Below are 16,291 nucleotides of genomic sequence, written 5' to 3' on the forward strand. Positions count from 1 at the left end.
TTCGGCTCAGGTCATGATCCCAGGGTCCTGGGATCGAGCCCCGCATCATTGGGCTCCCTGCTCGGCAGGAAGCCTGCTTCTCCCTCTCCCACTCCCCCTGCTTGTGTTCCCTCTCTCGCTGTGTCTCTCTCTGTCAAATAAATAAAATCTTAAAAAAAAAAAAAAAAAAAAAGGATACAATTCAGAAGTCAGAATAGAGACATAGATGTGGGGAAAAAAATTGTTAAAGAAATAACTTAAAGGGTAGAAGTTTCCAAATTGAAGGGCCTGCCAGGAGGCCATCACAACATCTAGTGGAAGTGAGAGAAGTTAACAAGTAAGAGAATGAATATAAACTGGGTAAGAGTGATAAGAATTAAGCCCTAGAAATACAAAGAAGAAAACGCAACTAAATGCCTAAAAGCTTTACAGAAGGTAGCACTTGACCAGTGTCTTAACAAATATTGAGTAGGTTCTAGGAAGAGAAAGGTGGGAAGAGGTAGGAAGCATCCCAGAAGTATGGAACAGGCACCGGTAAGTAAGAGTGTGATGGAGTCAATGAACAACGGGGACACTTTTTTGTTGGTGAAGCACTCAGTTGCAGTGTAAACCAAATAAACCATGGGAAAAGTTGGGATGATATCATAAAGGGCCTTTTATATGCCCAGAAATGGGAGTATAGATATCCCGAGGTAGGAAATAAAAGCAAAAGGGAGAATGCCTAAGTAGCATCAAAACTCAGTAAGATAAAGGCAGATGGGAGTGGGCAAAATGGGTGAAGGGGGTCAACAGGTACAAACTTCCAGTTATAAAATAAAGAAGTCATGGGGATGTCATGGACAGCATGGTGACTGCTGTTAATACTGAATTGCATATTTGAAAGTTGCTAAGACAGTAGATCTTGAAAGTCTCATCGCAAGAAGAAAAATTTTCTGTGTAGTAATCAATGTTAACTAGACTTTATTGCAAGGATCATTTCATAATATATACAAAATATCAAATCATTATGTTGTACATCCAAAACTAATATATGTCAATTATATCTCAATAAAATATATACAACGCCCCCCCCCCCCCCAGCAGCAGTGCTCTAAGAGTGTAACACCATTTGCATGCCTAACAATTACTGAGGACCCTAAAGAGCTTTTGTTTATGTGGGTTATATCTATCTACTGATGCTTACCATATCAAAAATTAAAAGAAAGTTAAAAGATAATGGCTAACAAAACAAATTTTGGAAATCTGTTTACAGATGGAAATCTGTATATACTGATGGATGAAGCTGTGGGAATAAATGAAATTGCCTAAAAAGAAACATGGCAAATATACAAGCCAAAAAACAAAAAACAAACAAAAAAACCCTAAGATTAAACCAGTACAGGGTTAAGGGGACAGTCATAAAGCAAGATCAAGGATTAAATGGAACCAAAAGCCAAATGAAAGCCAGAAGAGTGTAAACCCAGAAGCCACTTTTAAGAAAGAGTGTTCAAGGGGCTCCTGGGTGGCTCAGTCCTTAAGCATCTGCCTTCGGCTCAGGTCATGGTCCCGGGGTCCTGGGATCGAGCCCCACATCGGGCTCCTCACTCAGCGGGAAGCCTGCTTCTCCTTCTCCCACTCCCCCTGCTTGTGTTCTCTCTCTCTGTGTCTCTCGCTGTCTCTCTGTCAAATAAATAAAATCCTAAAAAAAAAAGAGTGTTCAATAATGCTGGCAAAAGCTCACAAAAGAGAAAAATTAAAAACCAATGACTGAATCTGGAAGATGATGAAGTCATTGGTGACCTTATTAAGAATGGCACAATCAGAAGCTAGATTGTAATAGATTAAGGAATAAAAAAGGAGGTAGGGAAGTCAAGGAGAATCAAAAATAATTTCTTCAATTTGCTATGAAAGGAATAAAGAAATTTAAGAAAGTCAGTAGAAAAGGAAATAGAAAAAGGGTATGTGAGGGTAAAAGAAGAGTTTTTCCATTTCATTTTTTTTTTGGAATGGCTAAACCAGGGAGGCAGAATTACACAACCATCACTGCTAATTTCAGAACATTTCCATCACCCAAAAGAGAAACCCCATTCACGCTGGCATCAACTCTCACCCTTAACTCCTAGCAACCACTGTAAGTTTCTGTTTCCATGGATTTGCCTATTCGGAGATTTCATATGAATGGAATTATGCAGTCACTGGCCTTTTGTATCTGGCTTATTTCACTTAGCATGTTTTTCAAGCTTCAGCCATGTTGTAGTGTGTGTCAGAATTTCATTCCCTTTTAAGGCTAAGTAACATTCCATTGTGTGATATACCACATTTTGTTCATTCATTCATCAGTTTCTACTTTTTAGTTATTATAAATAATGCTGATAAGACATTTTATGTGGATATATTATCATTTCTGTTGGGTATATACCAAGAAGTGGAACTTGGGTGCCATTGGTTAACTCTATGTTCAACTTCATGAGGAAGTGCCAAACTATTTCCACAGTAGCTGCATCACTTTACATTCCCACCAGAATGTATGAGGGTTCTAGTTTCTCTACGTTCTCACCAACACTTGTTATTATCCATCTTTTTTATTATAACCATTATAGTAGGTATAAAGTTGTATCCCACTATAAAGTGGTTTTGATTTGCATTTCCCTAATGACTCATGATGGTAAACATCTTTTCATGTGCTTAAAGGTCATTTGCATGTCTTTAGAGAAATATCATTTCTAATCCATTGCCTATATTTTAATTGGGTTGTCTATTTATTAACAGTTCTTTTTATATTCTGGATACTAGGCCCTTAAGAGATATATGATTTACAAATATTTTCTCCTATTCCATTACAGTCTTTTCTTGATAGTATCCTTTAAATCACAAATATTTTTAATTTTGATGACGTCAAATTTTTCTAATTTTTCTTCGTATGTATTTCTACTGTCATATCTAAGAAACCACTGCCTAATCCAAAGCCATAAGGTTTTAGTCTGTATGCTTTCTTCTAAGAGTTTCAACTCTCACAATTACACTGCCCATCCATTTTTATTTCATTTTTGTATATGGTATCAGGTAAGAGTCCAACTTCACTCTCCTGCATAAGGATATTTAGTTGTCCACTATCACTTGTTGAAAACATCATTTTTTCCCCATTAAATTCTTGACTCCCTTGTTGAACATCAAATGACCATAAATGTATGGGTTTATTTCTGAACTCTCAATTTATCCACCGATCTAGATGTTTATCCTTATGCAGTACTGTACGGTTTTTTGTTTTGTTTTTAAATCCCACACTAGAATGTGAGGAGCAATAAACTTGAAGTAAAAATAAAAAACCAGGGGCACCTGGGTGGCTCAGTTGGTTAGGCGACTGCCTTTGGCTCAGGTCATGATCCTGGAGTCCCGGGGAGTCTGCTCGGCGGGGAGTCTGCTTCTCCCTCTGACCCTCCCCCCTCTCATGTACACTCTCTCTCTCTTTCTCTCTCTCTCAAATAAATAAATAAATAAATCTTTAAAAAATAAATAAATAATAAAAAACCAACAGACTAGTCAGGCCATGCCTCTCAATTGAGAATCAGCTAGATTCATTTCTTCACTCTCACAGAATTGGGAATTAAATGAGATGTGAAATTACCCTGAAACAATAAAAAGTAACAAAATTAAGTCTTATTACTTATCTTCTCAATGCTTACATTCAAACTCATAAATTATTTTGGCAACCAAGAATAAAAGAAACAGTAAGAATCTGCCTCTAAGAAACAGTGGCTAGCATATAGTAAGCCCTCAATAAATTATTGTAATTAACCATTTTCCAATTGTTTTGTATTCTTTTCATTCATTCTCAATGACTATTAAGATTATGGAAAACCAATTGATAAATTAAAATCATCATACTTCAAGTTCTTTCTTTAGCAATTGTTTCCTTGAAAAAAAAAAAAAATCAAGTACATGTCCCTTAGGCTATTTCTAGTTTTTTTATATTATCCAATACAAGCATTTAAGACAGTTCTCCTCATGATATTGAATAAGAAAAGTAAAATTAAGAAATTATTAAACTCAAAGCAGATTCTATAAAATTTAGTAATAATCTGATTTATTTAGTTGGTAGTCCTTACAGTTCCTTAGTTATATGTATATCCTTTAAATTTTAAAAACGAGGTTTTTTGGTTCTAGTATTTTAACAGCAAAATCAGTTGAGAAAAGAGCAACTAAATTACTTAGCAGTCAACGATATGAAAATAATTTCTTTCACAAAGTTTTACTCCAATAAATTTCAATGGTGAAGTCTATGTATTGAAAAATAATTATTCACCATAAAATTCACCCATTTTAAAAGTGCCCAGTTATTTGTAGTAAATTTACAGAGTTGCACAACCATCACCACCATTTAGTTTTAGAACATTTCCAAACCTCAGAAAGATCCCTCGTGCCCATTTGTAGTCAGTCCCCAGTCCACCCCAGGCAACCACTAATCTACTTTATGGATGATCCATAAAAATGGAATCATATAATACATGGTCTTTTGATCTAGCATAATGTTTTGGAGGTTCATTCATATTAAAGCATGTCAGTAGTCCATTTCCTTTTATTGCTAAATAGTATTCCAAGTTTCTTTATTTTATATCAGGTATTAAACGACCCACAAACAATTTATCCTCTTTTACGAGGTTAAAAAAAAAAAAGTTGCCAAAATTACCTACTCCTTGTATATTCCACACTGTCGCTACCATCTTTCTAAAATCCAAATCTGATCACTTTCTCCTATACTAAAATCTCTTCAGTAGTTATTACCATCAACCTCTAATACAGTCTATATCCCCTGGCAGAGCATACACAAGGGGCCATGCCATCCATCCAGTCTCATTTCCTCCTTCTTTACTGAACATTCTGCCAACTAGCAGTACTGAGGTGTAGATGGTTCCCCGACTCTCTTCTTTCACTTTTATGCCTTTGCACTCATCTACTTCCCAACCTGAATTAATCTTTCGAAGTCCAACTTGAGACATTTCCTAGCACCAGCCTCACTTTCTCAGCAGCTTCTGCTGTGATCAGTTTACTTCTTATACCATGCCACAACTGTTTACCTCTCTCTTAGCAAACTCATGCTCCCAGTACCCAACCTTCTACCTGAACATCACTGGTGTTTAGTAAGTATTTGTTCAATTAAACTGAATATATTCTGACCACTACCATTCTTCTGCTCACTTCAATAAGGAAGATTAACTGCACTCTAATAAAACTCATGGTGAAAAGGGCCTGAAAGTAGTCTAACACAATTCAAGGTCTAGGGCACTGATCTACAAAATAGGGTATACTTCAGGGGTCAGCAAACTATGGCCCAGCAGCCAAATCCAGCCCTTGGCTTGTTTTGGTAAATAAAATTTTATTGACAACAGCCACACTCATTCATTTAACACATTGTCCATGGCTGCTTTTGCCCTATAGCAGTGGAATGGAGTAGTTCTAACTGACCAGGTGAGCTGAAAAGCCTACAATATTTACTACCTGGCCCTTTAAGTCTGCAGACTCCTGGTATACATCAGGATGTGAGGGAAGAAAGTTACCAGAACTTCCTTTGTTTAATTTTTTCATCTCCTCTTTTAAAATTTCTATTTTTGTAGATGTTTTCTAATATTAATATACAGGTATGTGTGTGTATATAACTATACATATATAATATCTAAACATAAAAATGGACAAAAATTGGGGATACTGCATGCCCATATTATATTTTTTTTCTAATACAGGAAGCTCAACAACAACAACAACAACAAAAACAAAAATAAAACTATTAAGTCTTAGGACAAGTTTTAGAATTTACTTAAAAATTTGGCAACCAAGGTTATTACATGAACAACTGGGTTCTGTAAATGCTTCAAAGCACAGAGAAAGAAGCCTAGAATTAAGTTTTTTCTAAAACAAAATGCTCAAAACATCTCTAAAAACTTTTTACTGAGCTAAAAATGTTATTCAAAGAATGCAACAGTCCTAATATTCTTCAAGTTGAATGCAATAATAAATAAACTGCTTCAAAGGTGGTTATGTTTTTTAAAAAATTATTATAACAGACAAATCAAATGCAAATTTGTCCTTCAGAGTCCTGAAGTCCAATTGCCTGATAAACAATACATGATAAATATATAAACTAAGAGAATACCTCACTAGTTAATTTTTTTTTAATCCATCTGTACTTATAATGCAATTCTGTAACCAAAATATTCCTTAGCTATGAAAGTAAGCTGTTTCCCTTTAAGACAACCGATCCTAATCTAAGGTTCTGAAAGGCCCAGGAAATACCAAATTCCTCCCCTTACAGATCTTAATGTTAAGAGGTCATTAGTTTCTAATAACTCAAAAGTTGGGGTCTGGTCATCATCATCAACAAATTTATAAACTAATTTACCAAATGAACCTGGATTTGTCAGGTTAGGGTTATCATTCTATGTTGAATTATATTCTCCAACAAATAGTCACAGCCCCCAGAGAGAACTACACTCTACTCTGCTCACCTTTAAGGCTTTTTCTGAGGCCTTCCGAGATGACTAGCATCAGACTTTTGAGGAAGGCTAGCCATTAGACAAGGCTTTTCCCCACGATCTGACTGCTTGAAGTGACATCCAGGATCAGGTCGATCCTGTATCCAGGAATCATGACCCTCCCTGAGGCACCAGTCATCATGAGACAGTCAGTGCACTTTGGCACTTCTTGAAAACCACTGGGCTGCTCCTTTAGCTGAAAGGAAAAAAAACATCAAAACCACAACAAACAAAACAAAGGGGGAAAAATCAGTAATTCAACCTGAAAAGACAGAGCGTGGGGAAAAATAAACCAAAACAGCCTTGTCTAGATCAAAATGTAGCCTTGCCTTGATGTAAAGATCATAGTTCCAGTCACTGCACAAAGTTTATTCCTATTACACAAATCTAAAAATTTTTAAACCTATTTTATTACATCTGAAAAGAACGATTGAAAATGGAAGTTTACATTAAAAGAAACTATATATGGAATACAGCTAAATAACTATAATGAAGGTATTTATAAAAGACTAGCAGCCTATGGCTTATGTAAGTGTGCCTCACCAGGAGACCCACTCATTTTTCACGCTCTCAAATTGTAATCTGACTTAGAGAGGCATAAAATGTATCTAACAGGCTGACTTTAACTGAGTTTAACTGGCAGAAAACTGCTAATGCAGTTAAAGCTGATCTACAACTATTCTTAAATTACATACTAATGAACAGAAAAGAAACTGGGCTTGCATCCTCCTTAACTGACTTGACGCTCGTATAAAGTGTCCCCACACACACAATGCTCTTGTCCCAGCATTCTGAATTTCAATGTTCATGCTAACTTGAACAATTTTAAATGTTCACATCACTATGGCCTTAAATTTAAAAACTTAAAAACCTGATAAATAAGTAATAAGATGACTTAAAGCTTATTTGTTTAATCTGCTTCAAAATAAAACTATCAACATCCAGAGATAAAATTCTGCTTATTTCTGTTTTTAAGTACAAAATACTTTTCCTAGGACATAATGTTAAAAGACAAAAAGTCTTTGAGCTATTGTTTTAAAAGTTGGCTCATAATTCCTTTAAAACACTGGTACCCTAAAGATGATACTTTATTAAAGAATTATTTTATATTCCTTTCTACTATGTATCCAATATCCCCATTTCAGTTAAAACTACCAACATCTCCACAGATCTCAGGTTGGAAACTTCGAAATACTACTAAACTGTCTTTCTCTTTTTTTACTTGTTTGAGAATATGATTAAAGCTACAAACCTCCGTCCCCCAGAAGAATGTGCATAATTGCACAAACAGGCAATGTCTAGATTAAGTTTTCAGGGAATTCACAGAACCCTCTGAAGCTCAAGCCTGGACCCTGGTTCAGAACCCCTGTCAAACACTGCTTTTTTTTTTCTCCCACCTTACCATCTCTGAAGACCTGCCTAGTTAGCATCCGTATCAAATCTCTCACATTTCTGCCTTTCTGTCCAGCACTGGCTTAGTTTTAGACATCCTGTGTTTTTCCTGGATTATTCCTCGTAGTTTGTGAATTCTTCCCAGTTTACCATCCTTCAACCTATTTTCTTTCACCTTGCTTGCAGAGTAAGCTTACTAATGCAAATCTGATCACGTAACTCGCCTGATTACCAAGCACCTTCAATACCTCCTCTGCAAATGTTAACAAAATGATGCCCATTCTCCTTAGGGTGGTTATCTTCTGGACTATACCTACATTTCAAGCAATCACTCCCCCCTGCCTATGCTTTCCATACTCCACTCACATAATTTATAGTCTCCCCATACACTGCTTTTATGACTTCATACTTTAGCATACTATTCCCTCCTGAAATGTCATGGCTCAATTTCTTATTCATCTCTCAAAACTTATCAACCCTGGTTATGCTTTCTCAAAAACTTCTATTTAGGGCGCCTGGGTGGCTCAGTTGGTTAAGGGACTGCCTTCGGCTCAGGTCATGATCCCAGAGTCCTGGAACTGAGTCCCACATCCGGCTCCCGGCTCAGCAGGGAACCTGCTTCTCCCTCTGACCCTATCCCCTCTCATGCTGTTTCTCTCTTTCTCTCTCTCTCAAATAAATAAATAAATAAATAAATAAATAAATAAATAAAATCTTTAAAAAAAAAAAGCTTCTATTTATTTCTGCCATGAGATTTATCTCATGTATACAAATGCTTATTTACTTGCCTATCGTCAAATACATTTTCTAGGGGCAAGAGCCTTGCTTAATTTCACCTTTGGTGTCCCCAGTACCTAGAACATAGTAGTATTAAATATAAATGTATTGTGTGCCATAATTCTTGTACACAACCAAAGTTACTAGGCCTCACCAAAAAAAAAAAAAAAAAAAAATTGATGAACTAATCTAAAATATACATTAAGAATTCAAAATCAAAACAATTCATTACAGAAGGGTATTTCATCGGAACTCTCTAGAAAACAAGAATTAAGTGTAACGATCACCAATTCTTTATAAATTGCCCTCATCTGGGTCAAGTATGTTGTGTGTATGTATATATGTGTGTGTGTAAATACATATAAAAAAACTTTTTTTAAATAATACTAGTTATGGACATCCAAACCAGGAATTAAGCACAATAAGGGGGCGCCTGGGTGGCTCAGTCAGTTAAGCGTCCGACTTTTGATTTCCGCTCAGGTCATGATCTCAGGGTTGTGAGATTCACCCCGCCTCGGGCTCCGCACTGGGCATGGAGCCTGCTTAGATTTTCTCTCCCTCTCTCCAGCCACCCCCACCACTCATTCTCTTTCAATCCCTCTCTTTCTCTTCAAAAAAACCCCAAAAAAACACAATAAGGATAACAGAATACTATGCCGTCCTTTGGATAAAAACTTCTTAAGCCAAGGATAGCAAGCATGTGACAAATAGTATGAATTAATTACTTCCCTTTTCTTACCCTCTCCTGCTCTGCCTCATCTCATACTCAGGGCCAAAGAGTCCTCCTCAATTCAGCATACTATAAAAGCAATAAATACAGACTAACTGCAGTTGGCAAGAAGTATTTCAGGGGTATCCAATAATCGATTCTAAGCCATATCAAACACAATATTCACAGAAGACCTATTGCATATTCCTTGGAAACCCATTCCCAAGTTTAATAATTCCAAAGGCTGTTTTATCTTACACAAAATATTTTACTGGCACTGAAAGTAAAAAATGGTTGTTTTGCTACAGTTGTACATTTTCAAATGTATATTTTATAATTTAAAATATATATATTTACAGTCACAATGTATTCTAAAACTATGGTTTTCAAATCTGTGTATCAAAATCAACTGGGACAGGGCGCCTGGGTGGCTCAGTTGGTTAAGCGACTGCCTTCGGCTCAGGTCATGATCCTGGAGTCCCGGGATCGAGTCCCACATCGGGCTCCCTGCTCAGCAGGGAGTCTGCTTCTCCCTCTGACCCTCCCCCCTCTCATGCTCTCTTTATCTCATTCTCTCTCTCAAATAAATAAATAAAATCTTTAAAAATAAAAAAATAAAAAATAAATAAATAAATAAAATAAAAAAAAAATCAACTGGGACATTTTCAAAAATACAGATTCCCAGATCCCCGTCCAGATCAACCGAATTCCAGAATTAGAACTGAGCCATATATATTTTATAAAACACCCAGATGATTTTGATGCAACCATCTGAAAACTAATGTTCTAAACATCATAGTAGTCTATATATGGGAAGAGCTACAATCAGAAGAATAATAGGGGCGCCTGGGTGGCTCAGTTGGTTAAGCGACTGCCTTCGGCTCAGGTCATGATCCCGGAGTCCCGGGATCGAGTCCCGCATCGGGCTCCCTGCTCAGCAGGGAGTCTGCTTCTCCCTCTGACCCTCCCCCCTCTCATGTGCTCTCTCTCTCTCTCATTCTCTCTCTCAAATAAATAAAAAAAAAAAAGAAGAAGAATAGAAACATCTCCAAATAAAATTTTCCTTACATGTATAGGGTCTCTGATTGCTTACTGGTTCTGACAGGCTAATAAAGGAAGGGTGAAATTGGTTCAACCTCTGAATAAAAACTACTTCAATATATCTTACCACAGAATTCTAGATAATAGATGAGTTATTGTAGCCATACAGCTTCATTAAAGAGTGGTCAGCTAGCATTTTTAAAAAATTATTCTATTGCAGTGCTTGGATAGAGCAATCCTTAAAGAGTTTTTCTTTCCACATGACCTTGAAAAAAGATATATCCAATAATAGTATTGCAAATGTGTTGCTGAAATTCACTACAGGTTATTAAATTGAAACATTTCATCAACTTCTTTATTATAATTTACATATTTTCAATATACTAATAATTGCAGATGTATACATTTCTATAGCACACCGGGAATTATAAATCCAGGTGTTGAGAGAACAGTGCTCCATGAATGGGTATAAAACAGAAAATGCAAATGATCTGCAACCAACAAATTTCTTATTAAATGTTTTGGAGGGTGCCTGGGTGGCTCAGTTGGTTAAGCGACTGCCTTCGGCTCAGGTCATGATCCCGGAGTCCTGGGATCGAGTCCCACATCAGGCTCCCGGCTCAGCGGGGAGCCTGCTTCTCCCTCTGACCCTCTCCCCTCTCACGCTGTTTCTCTCTCTCTCTCTCTCTCTCTCTCAAATAAATAAATAAATAAATAAAATCTTAAAAAAAAAATGTTTTGGAAAGTTGAATTGACAGAAACTAACATATACAGTAATGTGGTACATATGTACAGAACATTTTAACCACAAATTAGTAAGACAGGAGCTAATCTTGACATTGCTACTGAGCCCCTGGTAATATCAGAATGAAAAGGCACCACTGCTAAGGGATAAACATGACAACTCAAAAATGCATTTACACACAGATCTGTTTGATATTCTATCATACTACGATGACATTCCTCAAGATTCCTTAGAGGTCTTTTTAAAAAAGAAAAAAGAAAGAAAAAGTTACTCCAAAATTCTAAGTGTACTGGGAAAAAAACAACTATTTTAAATGTGCATTTAAAAGTCTTGAGTGACACAATTAAAATAGTTTTGACAGCTTTTGACACATATTTTTAGTGACTTTACTAAAACAAAAACATTTTATGGAGGGAGAGATGAGGTTCTGAATTATTTCAGGTACCAGAAACAGAACTCAAAAAAAATTTGGATTGCCTTGATCATACAGATCGCAAAGAGTTCAATATAAACTATAATTATAGGTCCTACAGATTATCCTTATAAAAGGTAAAACCATTTACACTGCAAAGAATGATCCAGAAAAATCACTAGTACCAATCCACATCTCAAAGACTGAAGAGACTGCTGCATCAACTTTTGAGAATTGAAAAGCTGAAAGATAAGACCCTAATGTGTAGCCACTTGAACACATAGCTGAGATTACTCCCACACTTTCTTTCTACAAACACATGCCCTTTCTGAATATTTGCCAAGAGAATCGCCTCTCGGCCTTTTGGCTAAGATCAAGTGTGAGTATTTGCCAAGAAGTTATAAAAGTAGTTGTCCTAAGTTGTCTTAAAAGGCTGGGAAAGCTCATAAGAAGGCAAAACTTTTATTGTCAAAAGCCAACATTTTATTTTTTACTGCAAATATCTTCCCCAAAATGTTAGCCTCAAGGGCAAACATATCACTGATAAAGAGATGCGGAAACATTCTTCAGCATATAGAAATCTCAATATTTGAAAGATAATACTACTACTAGCACTTTCAAGGAAGAGAAAAATAACTGCTACACTACCCTGGAATGTCATTCATCACCAAGAAGGTACTGGCAGGATCTCTTCTGGCTACTTTATTGAGCAATATAGTTAGCCATGTGTTCCTGGAATCACAGTAAGAATAGTTTTCCATTGCAAAACAGTGCTAGAGAGGATCTTTGCAGAGAATTAAAACCAGAAAATTTTTTTTTCAATAACTCTAATTACAATTTTGTAATTCTACCAGAACATCTGATACATCAGTAAGACATGATGAATGGTACTGTGAGTAACTGGCCATAGTGCACTATCGACATCAAGGACTACTACTATGAGGGTAAGCAATATAATTTTCTTGTGTATCAGAATTCAAAGTCCCATCTAACTCACACCTCAAATGTGAAAATATTGCAAACCACCGGTTTTATCAAATAACTACATTTAAAAAGAAAAAAAAGAGGCAAAAATACACACATACTCTTCCAACACAGCAGTCACCAAAAGTCCTACAGTTATCCAAAAATAAAACACTAGAAATAAACTCATGACAACTCAGACAATTGCCTGGACTTTCATTAAATGAAGCCAAAAAAGATAATTAAAGTCATGAAATAAGGTAGAAAGATGATATACAGCTCAAGATTTTTGCCTCCAATACAAAGCTATTATTCTCCTACCTCCTCACACCCTGCTAAGTGATGAGCTGTCATAGAGGAAATGGTATCCCTATCTTATTTTGACAAATAAGTTATAAGAAATTGGGTCATTCTGTCCTGAACAGACTTAGCCAGGTCAAGAGACAGTATGGCACCAAGTTTTTCCATGAACTATTTTCTAGGATCAAAACAATTTTATACCAGGCTTCTTTATAAATTTCACAGATACAGGCTAAGAGCCACATCCTAATACTAAATCATCCACAGGTCCTTGAATTTAATCAAAATTAAAATGACCATAAAAATTCACATTACACAGGATTTGACACATACACAAAACAGATAATATTAACCCTCCCCCTCCCTCTTCAGTGCTCCCATACACTTAGTATATATCTCTATATTATAATTTATAAAACCATTTAATAGGCAATCTCCCTGTTAAGACTGTGAACTTAAAAACCAGAAATCAGGGCGCCTGGGTGGCTCAGATGGTTAAGCATCTGCCTTCAGCTCAGGTCATGATTCCAGGGCCCTGGGATCGAGCCCCACATCGGGCTCCTGGCTCAGCAGGGAGCCTGCTTCTCCTTCTTCCTCTGCCTCTCTCCCTGCTCATGCTCTCTCTCTATCTCTGTGTCTCAAATGAATAAATAAAATCTTAAAAATAAATAAATAAATAAATAAATAAATAAATAAATAAATAAATAAATAAAATAAAAACCAGAAATCTACCTTACTCATCTTTGTTATCCTCACTGACTAGAAATAAATGCCCTGGTCATAACAGTCATTCAGTGAACACTGAGTGAACAAGAATATAACATCTGCATAACAACTGTATAGAAAGCTGAAGTAGACAAACACGAAATCAGGTAAATAGAAGATAAATTTTAAGACAACAAAAAAACAGAATCAAATATAGAGGCCATGAGATACAACAGGGAAAAAAGCACTGGTCTGGAGGTGTTGGGATCTCTTTGGAATTCACACCAATTCTAATCAAGATTTTGGCAATAAAAAATGCTATAACCTTAAGCAAATCACTTTCCTCCCTGGATCTCAATATCCTCATTTGTAAAATAAAACGTAAGACTACATGAGTTCTATGTTGCCTTATGTGCCAAAAGGATGATTTTAAAGCAGCAGAAACATTTATTCCTGAAAAACAGCACCAACACATCAGATATAATACCCCATGTGAGTTAGTATAACTCTTAAGCAAAGGATATCATTCAGGTAGGATGCACAATTCCATAAATATTAGTAAGAGATCACGTCAACAGCAGCCAGGGCCAACCAAAAATTATATACATACAAACCTAATGTGGAAATCACTGATACATTCACTCATTCAATAAATCTAAACAAGAATCAAGTTTTGCCAAAGGCAAAGGTTAAGAGATCTGAAGAGAAAGAGACAAAATGCAAAATTCTGTTTGTTATTCCCTAGAAATAATGACAACACAGAGCATATGTAGCATGCATGTGCATGCATACATACATACAAAAGAGCAAAACAAAAAGCATTTTTATGCTTTTTATGATTTGAAAGGCTCCTTAAAATGAATCACATAATTTATTTGGGCTAGAACAGACCAACAGTTCCCAATATTTTAGCAAAAAGTAAGCTTCAATTATATGCACATCTGGGGTACATTCTCTCTGCCCCACAAGAGAAGTCCCGTTGGGATATTAAGAACCAAATATGCAAAGGATCAAAGACATTCTTAACCTTGAAAACCAAAACAATTCACAGACCTTTCAACTACATTACCATAATAAACTTTTACCTTAAAATAAATGAATCTTCCACCTCAGATAATAATAATAAATTTTCATCTTGAAATCTACCAGACTCAATACAGTAATATCTATAATCAATATTTTTTAATATAAGCTCAGTTCTTAGTACTAGGCTATCATAGAAGACTAAGAGAACTAAAAGGTTAAGATGCTTTCCCCAAGAAAATCCCAATCTTTCTTACTTACTTGCAATCTTACTTAGTTACAGATTACTATAAGCACATATAGTCCCACTTCCCCAATATCCCTCCCAAAAACCCGGGAAGAAAGGTGAACAATTCCAATACCCATTTACATTTCAAAATATGTTAAGTTAAAGGAGTTCCTACAAGACAAATATTACAAACAAAACAGATCCAGATATATGGGAAGAAAATATACTGTACCCCAAAGATCATTTCTACAAAGGCAGCAAGACAAAGCACCCTGAATGAATAATCTCACATGTAGGAATATCTTACAACAAAAAACAGAATATTTTTTCAGTCATCATAACTACAAATTAGAATCATTAAGGATAAAAAAACAAACCATCAAAAGACTTCATTTATGCAAAATAAAGTTGAAGAAATTAATTATTATGTGTTCTAGCAATAATACTTTATCAATACCTCAATCTTCCTGTCAAATTTTTCAAAAGGAAGGTAAAGTGGGAAAAATCAACTTTAGAAAGTTTCAAATTTAAACTTAAACAACATTTCTACTGCTTGTTCATATATATAATTAATGTCTATCTGTTCCTGATAGTGGCAGGACATAATTGGCTATACATGTCAACCTAGTTCAAGAAAGCCCAGAAACCCCTTAGGTTCAGCTATGTAGCATTCCAATGCTATTAATTATGTACAGACTATTAATTATTTAATTATGAATTTTAATCTACATAAATTTTTCAGCTCTATCTCCATGAATTAAACCCTAAATTCCCTTTAATATCAATTGCTCAAACAAAACAATTCTGGTTCTCTTCCAACAAATCAAGATCAGGTAATTAACAACTCTACTGGTTCCATTGCTTCACAAAAGAACAATATTATGCTCATTTCTTTACAGCCTAGCAAGCACTTTGACACACATTATTTCATTTCAGTCTTCCAACAACCCTATGAGGTAAGGCAAAAATTACCGTTTTATTTCATGGAAAAGGAAAGAGATTTGGATAAGTTAGGTAACTGGTACAAAGTTCACTGCTAGAAAGGAGGTGAACAAAGACCAGAACGCACATGTCCTGACTCCATGTCCAAGTAACATTCCACAACATCACACAAATGAAAGCTTTTCTAAAAATCACTGAACTTAAAAACTATACTTTTCCTACTTAATCAAACCCTTTGTAAATATAAGAATTAAGATTCTAAAGCAAATGCAAACAGTAAAAAGGGTAGTCTAAACCACCTCCTATCTATATAAACATATTTTGAAAAACAAATACAGTTGATCCTTCAACAACTTGGGTTTGAACTGCACAGGTCCACTTATATGCAGATTTTTTTTCGATAGAGTATAGTACTATAAATGTATTCTCTTTTCCTTATGATTTTCCTAACAACTTTTCTCTAGCTTACTTTATTGTAAGAATACAGTATATAATGGATATAACATACAAAATATGTCCTGACTGTTTATGCTATTGGTAAAGCTTCCCATCAATAGCAGCCTAGTTG

At 35.6% G+C, this 16,291-nt stretch overlaps 1 protein-coding gene across 4 annotated transcripts in view; it reads right to left on the reverse strand.

Moving 5' to 3' along the window:
• Window positions 1-16,291, reverse strand: part of INTS6 (integrator complex subunit 6) — a 127,099-nt gene that overhangs the window by 88,608 nt on the left and 22,200 nt on the right. The window contains exon 1 of one of the 4 annotated variants that reach the window (XM_064586140.1): window positions 6,459-6,598. The exons of the other annotated variants lie outside the window; for them this stretch is intronic. The gene's annotated coding sequence lies outside the window, so the exon portion shown is untranslated. Of the gene's footprint in view, window positions 1-6,458; window positions 6,599-16,291 lie in introns of those variants that run through there. 4 annotated transcript variants of the gene reach the window in all.

Source organism: Mirounga angustirostris, unplaced genomic scaffold (assembly GCF_029215605.1).
Source record: "Mirounga angustirostris isolate CCGP_5_RB_7025 unplaced genomic scaffold, mMirAng1.0.hap1 SCAF_3, whole genome shotgun sequence".
In the NCBI taxonomy this organism is placed as follows: Eukaryota; Metazoa; Chordata; class Mammalia; order Carnivora; family Phocidae; genus Mirounga; species Mirounga angustirostris.